General features: G+C 50.4%; 1 protein-coding gene across 2 annotated transcripts in view; it reads right to left on the bottom strand.

Moving 5' to 3' along the window:
- The window catches only part of MAS1 (MAS1 proto-oncogene, G protein-coupled receptor), an 18,481-nt gene extending 14,216 nt beyond the window's left edge, over nt 1-4,265 (bottom strand). Inside the window, exon 1 of one of the 2 annotated variants that reach the window (XM_019806069.2) lies at nt 4,146-4,265. The gene's annotated coding sequence lies outside the window, so the exon portion shown is untranslated. Of the gene's footprint in view, nt 1-2,789; nt 2,806-4,145 lie in introns of those variants that run through there. The other variant, XM_002925337.3, reaches the window with a different exon arrangement.
- Nucleotides 4,266-10,727: the final 6,462 nt, after the last annotated feature.

Genomic DNA, 10,727 nt, shown 5'->3' with positions numbered 1-10,727 from the left:
AAGGGTCAACTGTGTGTGTGTGTGTGTGTGTGTGTGTGTGTGTGTGTGTGTGTGTGTATGCAGTGGATTCCCATCAGCATCTCTGATTTCAATCCAACACCACTGAGTTCAGTTTTGTTTCTTCCTCTCTATATTTTTAAATGATGGGGAGAAACTTGGCCCCCATTATCCTTGACGTATTTACTTATTTGATCCATCCACCGGTCAGTAAATCACCTCCTACGTCTGCCACTGCCCGTCCCCCACCCCTGCACAGATGCTCCCCCCACCCCCACCCCACGCCGCTGTCAGGCCACCACCGCCACTGGTCTCTGCCCTGGGACCCACTCCTCACCAGCAGCAGCTCTGACCCTGGGGCCAGGCGCCCTCCAGCCCCTGTGCAGACACCCTCACCCTGGCTGGGCTGCCCCCCATGCCTGCAGCTCACCTGCTCAGGCCCCAACACCTCGCACATGCCACGGTGAGCCAGGCTGATGGTGGGGGGGGTAGACTTAGCACCCACCTCCCTCTCGCAAAAATCAAAAGAATTACAGGCAATTTGGCATCTGAATGCAAAAGGGTGGTTTGAGAAGAGAGATTTGACATTGTTCAAATCACACTGCAAAGGTGACCGTCTATCCTGCCTCTGCCCAAGCCTGCTTTGCCTCAAAGCCACATTTGCCAAGTGACCGCTAGGTGTGAGTCCTAAGCAAAGCGGTTTGGCCCCCGACCCTCAGTTGCTTCACATAATTGGCATTTTAATGTATTTCTGGAAGTTTGGGGTATAAGGAAACCTAGGTATTGAAAAGTACTTTGCTAATATGAGTCTCATGGAAATGCCAAATGGAGATAATGAATCAGCAAGAGGGAAAACCAGCATGGTGGCTTCCATAGACATTAAAGGATGTGGGCTTTGCAGAGCCCGTGTCCTGGCAGGTCTCCTTGAAATTGTTACCTCCATTTCCCTCTCCATGAAAGGGAGAGGAACAGATGGACAGTGGAGCTGACAGACAAGCAAGGAGAACCAAAGGAGGCCGAGAGTTGTGGGGTTTCTTCAGCTTTACCAGGGCATAAGACAGAGAGTTTTAAATGCTGTACACTTTGCTTGCTGAAGTTTTCTCTAGATATCTAAGAAGCAACATGCTCTTCCACATTCCCATTCATGTCCTCCCATGGTCCTGGATTCCCAGCCTGCCACATCACTCTTAGAGGAAGAGGGGAAGGAAGGAAGGAAGGAAGGAAGGAAGGAAGGAAGGAAGGAAGGAAGGAAGGAAGGAAAGAAAGAAAGAAAGAAAGAAAGAAAGAAAGAAAGAAAAGGAAGGAGGGAGGGAGGGAGGAAGAGAGGAGGGAAGGAAGGAGAGAGGGAAGGAAGGAAGGGAGAGAGGGAGGAAGGAAGGAAAGAAGGAAGGGAAAGGAAAGAGAAAAACCAACAAAACTAGGGTTCCATAGTGGGTCATCTGAAACCTTTTTTTGTTCCTCCGCAACCAAGCAGAGAGGCCTGACCCTCGGCCGGACCTCCGCAGGTGCGCAGCTCCAGAGGAAAGGGCAAATTCCCCCTTCTGTGTGTGTGCAGTAAGCTGGACAAACAGAAACCTGTTTGTGAGATGGAATTTCCATGGCAGGGAAGGGATCTGATGGCAATATGCAGGGCAGGGACATCTGTCCTGGTATTAAATGCCCCATTTCCAGCTTCCTACTAGTTGAGCCATCTGCACGGAGAAGCCAAAACTTTCTGCTCACTTCCCAAGCGTACACAGGATCCGCTTACAACACCAGTCTCAGGGCGGGGGGGAGCAAGGGGCTGATCCTGTCCCCTAGCAGACATCGGCGTGCCTAGAGATTTGGGCTGTTAGAACTGAGAGGAGGGTCTCTCAGCATCTAGGGGTGTAGGCCAGGAAGGCTGCTGAGCACCCCACCCCGCACAGAGCAGCTCCCCACAACAAGAATGATGTGGCCCGATGTCACAGTGCCAGGTTGGACACCTTGCTCTGGAGGGGGGCTTGTTACCACCTTCTCATTGCTGCTAACAAATCCGTTGAACAATATCCTATACATCGTTTCCCCCAGTGCTTCCCATCCTGCCCTGGAAGTAACTGCCAAGGGACATCAAAGAGAAAATGGAGCAGGAGATTTCTTTCAGTGGAGTCTTGCCACCCATGGGCTGCAAGTCCTAGTTGATAAGCGACGGAAGCCAGGAATAATTCTGGTGCCCACTAAGGAAAGGCGAAGGAAAAAAAAAGAAAAGAAAAGAAAAGGAAAGGAAAGAAAAAGAAAGAGAAAGAGAGAAAGAAAGAAAGAAAGAAAGAAAGAAAGAAAGAAAGAAGAAAGAAAGAAAGAAAGAAAGAAAGAAAGAAAGAAAGAAAGAAAGAAAGAAAGAAAAAGGGGAGAAAATAAAGAAATCAATCCAGCTTGCCTCTGGCCATGCCCAACGTTTCTAGTCCAGTGATTTCCCCAGAGGAATCAAATATAGTAACAACCCTTTCAGACCCCAACTCTTTTATCATTCGTAACAACACATGGAACAGCCCCGAACACCCCCACATCCACATCAGACTCATGAATCAGTCTCAGGTTCTTGCCCCCATCACGAGTCAAAGAGAAAAAACGAACGCAGAAGTTTCAACCCCAAAGTTGAAAAACAGCGTCTGAGGACAGGTCACCCAGCAAAGAAGCAAATTTTCCAAAACAAAGGCAGGAAGGAAGATACAGAGGTTTTGGCCAACACACACCGAATATCTAACACACCGTAAAAACAGCCGGCACAGAAAGAGTTGCCCGGGCAATAGGTTTTTGAAGAGGGAAAATCTTACTCTGGTTGCCAAGGGCAGTTGAACAATTAAACCCTGGGGTGCAGACTCAGTAGCTCCATCTGCCCAGGGAGGGTCAGAGGTGGCAGCAGGGACGGTGCCCCTTCGCATCCTGGGGCCCCGATGTCCCACCAGCCTGCAGGGTCTCCAGTCCCCACATCTCCGAGGACGGCGGCAGCCTCCTTCTCTGAGGAAATCAGAGCTGCTCTCCCACTGCTGAAAATATTTGAGATGTGCCAAGCAGATGGTCCCACGCTTATCAGCAGAAGCCGTGCTTCAAATGGCATCATTCAGTGAAACGCTCAAGTGAAAATCTTCACGCTGATCCAGAGTGGGAACGAGCTGGTGAGAATGCGGGGTGGTTGACCCCTGGGGACCATCGGGGCCAGCCAGGGCTCAGGAGAAAGGTGATCCAGAGAAATGTTCTATGGAAGGGCAAAAACCACCTGGGTAGCAGAAAGACAGAACCACTTCCATGCCTGACAGCCTGGAACTAGCCGACTGGTCTCTGCAAAGCTCTTTGAGACTGTTTTCTCGCCTGTAAAATGGGGCCAATCCTCTTACCACCCAAAGTTGCAATGAGATGTAGGTGTCGACCTGCACAGTGAGGGACACGCTGTTCGGTCATTAAGTCCCCGTTCCCTCCCTACGGCCCACGTTCAGAGCCACAGCCCGTGCTGGTGCACAAGCACAATGCAGTGCCCAGGAGCTGGGTGTCAGGGCTGCAGGGACACCAGGGCCCAGACCTCTTCTCCGCCTGGGTCGGAGACTGACCCCTCTAGCAGCTGTTCCTGTGTCATGCATTCTCGCCCCTGCAGTCACATTACCCTGCCCCACCCCACCCCCCAACCCCTGTCCCCTCTCCAACAGCCCCAGTGTAAAGGCCTAAAGGCCAAGCTGGAAAGCTCTGGATGGTTTGACTCACCAGCCCTGCCATGAAGACCCACCCTCCATTCGTGGCTGAATTTCTTCCTTGTCAAAAGCATCCCTTCATGGTTACTGTGTCAAAGTAGTGACGGACCCAGGGGACCAATTAGATCAAAACGGCGAGAAGGCGATTTCAGATTCTGTGGGAAAGCAGACTTGGGAGCCCATATATGAAGCTTTCCTCTGACTGTTTCCATAAGCAGCAGGACTGGAGTGAGCCCTGCAGCTCCTGTGGGAAGCCCAGTCGGGGGCTCCGTCCTTCCGGGGGGGGGGGGGAAGAAGAGGGNGGGGGGGGGGGAGAAGAAGAGGGAGAGCAGGAGTCTTCCCCCAGGACCTCCAAGCCACGGGCCACACAAGGTGAGGTTCGGGGCATCCACGGGCAAGGAGGTGCGGAGCGGCTCCACCCCAGGGGTCCAAGTGCACTCGCGTTACCTGGATTTGACGTTCCAAGGGAGGAGGGGGGAGCCTCCTGAAGGACTTTACGTCTCCCGGAGGATCATCAGAAACTGGAAGGAGACCTGGGACCGTCTAAAGCAACCACGAGGCAGAAAAGAAGGAGCACTCGGTGGGAAGGGGGTCAGACAGGCGCAAGCAAAGGTAGTTCAGAGAGAAGTCCCGGGCTGCTGCGAAGGGTGCAAAGTCACGGTCGGGGAGGAAGAGACGCCCTGAAGGAAAAGAGGAGTGAAGGAGAACGGGGATGGGCAGAAGGATCCACTCTGTTCCTCTGCTCCACATTTGCTACTTCTCAGAAGCTCAGGGACTGCCCGGATTTTATGAACGTTTCGCCCTGTCCCTACGGGGGCTGTGCAACCCTGAGCAGAGTGACCAACTAGAAGGAAGACTCCAACGTCATTATTTAAGTCAACAGAACACAGGGCCTCACCAGTTGGCTTTTTCCAGCTCCCAACAGAACAGAGAAGTCTGTCCATGCTGGCAGAGAACGAGTTGCCCAATTTGTAAATTGGTGACAGTCACAAGGTGAACGAGGACCAGGCCACCGGGACGGTGGAGAGGCCAGGTGGTGCCCAGGTGAGGGTGGAGGGCGGAGAGGGGCAGGGGCTGGTGGAGGGGGGAGCCTGGAAGAGAAGGCGCTCTCTCCCCCAGACTGAGTGGGCAGTAGGAGGCCCCAATTGTTTTGTGACTAATTGGCACCCTGACAAGAGCAGGGACGACTGCAGATGGAGCTGGGGTTTCATTTGTGGTAGATAATGATTTCTACTTAGAGAAAATACAGCAACTCTCTGTAAAAATAAAACTGCTCGCATTTAAGCCACAAATAGGTTGGCTATTTCTGTGCCTGGCTTGTCTTTGTGAGTAATCGTCCTCCTCTCGAGAGGTAGGGAAAGTTTGGGGGAGGGAGGTGTAGAGAGAACGGGTAACAGAGCTGGCGAGCCTGGGCAAGTGAAGTCTGTGGTCCTGGGTGTCCAGCGTGGAAGGAAGCTCTGGCTTTCACCTCCACGAGGCAAGCCCCACCTTCCAAAGTTCTCTAGAGAAACACCATCCCTCTTTCTCCCAACAAACAACAGGGAAACGTGGTGGAGGGGGCCTCAGGAAGGTCATTATAGGAACAAGGAAAGTCCGCCAGAGAGCAGACCTATAGGTGGTAGAGGCCATAAGTAGACCCATAGGTGGAACTCACTCAAATTCTAAACCCTCTCAGTGCCATGGAGCTCTTGCTCGGCGCTCAACCCAGGGATGCCCAGGGAATTCCACTCACATCCTAGAATGCATTTCTCCTCTGGAAGGAAGTCTGCTTTACCCTGGATGTTGAATTCAGGAGGATGGGGAGATAGCTATCGAGGGCTTCCCCAGAGCCCAGCACTCCCCTTGGAGTTAGAAGGATGCAAGAGGGAGAACAGCAAGAGGGAGGGTCACTATGCTGAGAGAGAATAGCTGGGGCTGGGGCAGGTGGGAGGGCTCATTTTCATAGGAAGATGACAGACCTCAGAGTCTGGGTTGGAAAAAACAGATCTCAGAAGGACAGACAACTCATTCTATACAAATTGTCTTGGTTTAGCACTTGGGAGCAGAGCACCTTCAGGTTTGCTAGAAATTTGGACTCACAACCTTGACCAGGGTGATGAGTGTGATTCTTTACCCCCTCTGTTTGATTGACAGGGTCTTAGAGCAGGGCTGGCCCCGCTCTCTGCCCTCCAGTCCCGCAAAGGAGACTTCAGATCTCACTGGCCAGATAAAAATCCAAGATAAAACCCTGAGAACAGAACTCTCCCAGGCTGATCTGAATCCCATCAGCCTCAGGGAATCTTCTCCAGGCTTCTTCCCTGCCCTGTCTGGGATTGGTTGGGTCTCTCCCAAGTAATGATCTTTACTTTCAGTACACATTTCTTAAACATCAAATCTTAAAGAAAAATGGCATATTTCTCCCCCACGTCATTTCTTTTCCTGCAAGGAGATGGACCCACGTGGTGGGGCAGAGACCACAGCAGGTATGACAAGAGGGGGAAGCAAACCCACAAGAAAGTCACAGAGGTCGCCTTCCTAGATGAACCCTGGGGGGATTAGACCCAGCTGTGGGAGGCGAGGTCTCCAGCCCTGAGTCCTCCCAGACCTCCCACCGGATTTGGAATCTGCCAGAAAGGAGATTGTTGCCCCCGCAGCACCAGCACCTTTGCAGAGTGATGAGGACGTGAGATGCGGCTGTGTGGGGACATGGGGACACTGCTGTGGGGCGCTCCTCCACAAAGACACACATCTCGGGCAAGTTCCCTAATTTGAACAAATGGAATATCACCTTGTCCTCCAAATCAGCACCTAATCGGCTACACAGACACTTTGCCCTCTAGATTCCTTACCTAGATTATAATCATGTGCTCTCCCTTATCCAAACATCATGAAAAAATCCAGTTGTGAGAAAGAATATTTTTGGAGCATTGCCTTGGGACATGGAGCCTATCCACTCCTCTAGATGTTCTAAATATTACCCCGGGTTCAGCCCTGCATACTTGGCCAGCATTGTCTTGGCCCTTCATAAAACTCTAATTTCTAAATTATCCTTTGGAGATATTCATCAGCTAGCATTTAGAGGCTCTATAAAAAAAGAAAGAGAGAGAGACATAAAAAGATCAAAACTGTGTTCACGTAGGATCTGGCTAGCAGCCTTCCCACCAGACCTACAGAGTCTCGCCCTGGAGATTTCTGCATCAGAAGTGGCTGAGCTTCTCCTAAGCAAGCAACCAATTTGTTAATGTCAATAGAAGACCATCAAGTGTGTAATTGGGGTTTTTTTCTTTCCCTGCTGGAAAGCCTGAAGACACATATCTGTCCTGCTTTTGCAAATGGACCACAGGTCTACTTGAGAGAAAAAAATGTTTGAAATCGCGGATTGAGTCCGAGGTCCATCTGGGTACCATTAAACCTGCGTTCATTATCCCTTTTCTGCTCCTGACTGTGGATTTGGACGGTTTTTGTTTTTGTTTTTGTTTTTTTACCTACAACGTCCTGAAGGAGACGGAAACAAGTCAGTCATTTCCAACTGATAGTAACTTAGGTATTGGGACCACCACAAGTAGCTAGATTACATGCCAGTGATGGGACACACGCAGAGAAGCGTTCTCTAAATACTGTGGTCGCACCTATGAAATGACATTTTTAGAGTGACTTGTTTACATGTCCCTTCTCCCCACAAAACTGAGCTCCTTGAGGCGAGGCGATGCCTTACTCATTTAGTATTAGCTGAGCAAAAGAACAAATTAAATAAACCAGCTGTGTTCAGAATTGCTACCCCAATTTCAATTATTGCTTGTTTTATTATTGTTTTATAATGGTTATAAAATTGTTTTATAATTTCTTGAGTGCTCATCTAATTTTCCCAACAGACTGCGAGTCCCTGGGGAAGGAACCACCTCTCTGCTTCCCTCTGTGACTCGTACGGACGGGGCTGAAACACCCGAGGTGAGTGCTGCCGGATGGTTGGACAGGTACTGGGCTCCAGGTTATGCTGGGGGGCCAGGCTGATGTTTTGCTGAAACAGTCCGTCTCGGTTGATTATCATAGCACCTAGCAAACCCTTCACCTGAGTAAACCACGATACCATACTGACGACTTGCGTGTGTTTGGGGCACGCGTGGTGTAGGTCATTACTACGTGTCAGATCGGAAGGGGCGAGGACTCGCTAGCTCTCTTTTATAAGACCAGAGCGTCTAGTCATGGCCTAATACGCACTTAGCAGACAGTTCTGGTGGCAGATTACAGAGGCGAAAACCTNGAGAGAGGGAACACAAGCAGGGGGAGTGGGAGAGGAAGAAGCAGGCTCATAGCAGAGGAGCCTGATGTGGGGCTCGATCCCATAACGCCAGGATCACGCCCTGAGCTGAAGGCAGACGCTTAACCGCTGTGCCACCCAGGCGCCCCCTCGCTAGCTCTCTTTTATAAAACCAGAGCGTCTAGTCATGGCCTAATACGCACTTAGCAGACAGTTCTGGTGGCAGATTACAGAGGCGAAAACCTAGCCTTGCCTCAGTTGTCTGAAAGCAATCTGAATAACACCCAAATTCCACGCCATCTATGGGGCTCATTATCAGCAATTCAATGTCCATTCACTGCCCTAAAGAGGGACGTGCAGCATCTCCAGCCAAGATAATAATAGTTGGATATTTCTGGCAGCTGTAGCCCCTTTCGAGTTACCCAGCTACCCTATGTTTACTTATAAAAACTGTATCAGAAAAAAACGAAAATGTCCAGCCTATGACAGTTTAAAGAGACAAAATAAGTAAAATCAACCTTCTTAATTTTGGCCCAACTTTAATCATTGCTCAGGGGAAAGAGGAAAGTACAGTCAAGTTCCAGTGGTTCAGACTTGACCACTGGTAGGTGGCTCTCCAAGTGCTTGGCCTGCTCTTCCAGCCTTTCTGTCCTCGTCCTGCAGACCCATCACCACACAAAGGTGAGCCAAAGAAACAAGGGAAGGGTAAGCCCACCATACTCATAGGAGAATGCGCTGGAGAGGGAGGTTGGACTATTGGCCAAAATGAGACTGAGGGATTTTCAATATGTTCCATTGACCTTCTTTCCTCTCCCTGTGCTCTGATGACAAGGACCTGTCAGTGGGTCACTATCCTTGAGTCAGAAGATGCAGGGGTGAAGGGAGTGGTACAGAAGGGGATTCCTGAGTGCTGAGAGGAAAGGTATGGATGATGAAGGAAACAGAAGGCCTCCAAACACAAGGCAAAAATGAGTGACCCCTGAGAAGGGCAACTCTATCACTCAGGGACTCCCTGGAGCCCACAGGGAGAGGTCGGGGCACTGGGCAAAGACCTGTTTCTTTAAAGATTTTATTTATTTATTTGAGAGAGAGAGAGAGAGAGAGCACGGAAGGGGAGAGGGTCAGAGGGAGAAGCAGACTCCTCGATGAGCAAGGAGCCCGACGCGGGACTCAATCCCAGGACTCTGGGATCATGACCTGAGCCAAAGGCAGACACTTAACTGACTGAGCCACCCAGGCACCTGAGACCTATTGATAGAGGTCAAGATCACCCCAACCTAGGTTAATGTCGTCACTAATCTGTGTTACCTTTAAATCCCTTAAATAGGGCTGATACCCTGGAACTGTAAAAGGAATAACCTGCAGTGAAAGTTCTAGAAAGTTCTAGAACAGGAGAGTGCTAGGATCAGAAGTCTTTCCTGATCAACTCCACAGACACAGATCCTCCGACACTGTTCTCCCTGCACCTGGGAGACTGGGTGCATAGTCTCGACAAGATGCCACACTATATGACTCATTGCTTCCCCAGGGACGATGGGCCCTCCCAGGGATCTGCCTTGCTAGAGAGGAAATTTGAGGTGTTTTCTCTTTTAGCATGTCAGGAAGCCTCAGAGCAGGTGACACCTCACTGCCTGCCATTACCTGAAGGTGGCTCTTTAAGTGCTATGCTCCGGAAGCTGGCTTGCTTATGCTGTTTGTACCCCAAGCTACGTCAAGAAACTATCTGGTTATACGTACGGGGAAGCCTTGTTCCCCATATCCACCTCCAACCAGATCTTAACACGGAAGTTCCTGCAGGTAAGGTAGGGGCTGGGTAAACACGTGCACAGAGCAGGGGAAAGGGAAGGAGCAGTGGGGACAAGCAGGCCTGTGTAATACCACAGGCTTTGTGTTCACACTGCCCCGGGTTCCAATCCACTTCACCTCTAGAGTCCTCAGGCAAGTTTCTTAACTTCCCAAAGCCTCAGCTTCTTCACCTGTAAAATGGGGACAATGTCATACTCCCTTCATCAGGCTGTGCGGGCAGTAAACCAGGAGATGCGGGAAGCCTCCTGTAAGTGTTCGTTCATAAGTCTTAGCTGTTTCATTCTTGTTGCTTCTGTGGCTATAGTGGGGTGTGTAGTGTGGCTCAGAGAATGTGTCATTTAAAATTCGACCTAGATTTTCAGTAAGTCGTTCGTTGCTTCTAATACAAACTATAAAAACTAGGGCTTAGTAAAGTCTTTTTAACTGATGGGATGCAGCGAAAACAGAATGGGAAAGCATGGTAGGTGGCATGGTTTCGGGTCCCTGGGGCCACTGTAACAAAGTGCCACAAACTGGGGGGCTTCAAGCCACAGAAAAGGATTCGCCCACAGTTCTGGAGCTGGAAGTCAAGGTCAAGGTGTCAAAAGGACCATGCCCCGAATCGCTGCAGATAGAATCCTTCCCGACCTCCTCCAGCCTTCTGGTGATCCCTGGCAATCTGTGGCAATCCGTGCTGATCCGTGGCAATCTGTGACTGTCCATGGCTTATAGCTGCCTCGTGCCAATCTCTGTCTCCATCATCACATGTCCTCACGTGGCTGTCTTCTTATGAAGACACCAGTCCTATTGGATTCCATAATCTTAACTAATTATGTCTACCTTGACCCTATTTCCAGATCAGGTCACGTTCTGAGGTACTGCGGCATTAGCACTTCAACATATATTTTGGGGACACACAACTCAGCTCGAAACAACTGCTATACGTAGTTGAATTTTACTGCTCTGCCACATTCCGGGACGATACAGGAAAGTGTCCTTCGGCCACT

The sequence above is a fragment of the Ailuropoda melanoleuca genome, chromosome 10, assembly GCF_002007445.2.
Source record: "Ailuropoda melanoleuca isolate Jingjing chromosome 10, ASM200744v2, whole genome shotgun sequence".
NCBI classification, from domain to species: Eukaryota; Metazoa; Chordata; class Mammalia; order Carnivora; family Ursidae; genus Ailuropoda; species Ailuropoda melanoleuca.
Note: the sequence above shows the minus strand (reverse complement) of the source record. Positions and strands in the feature narration are given on the sequence as shown.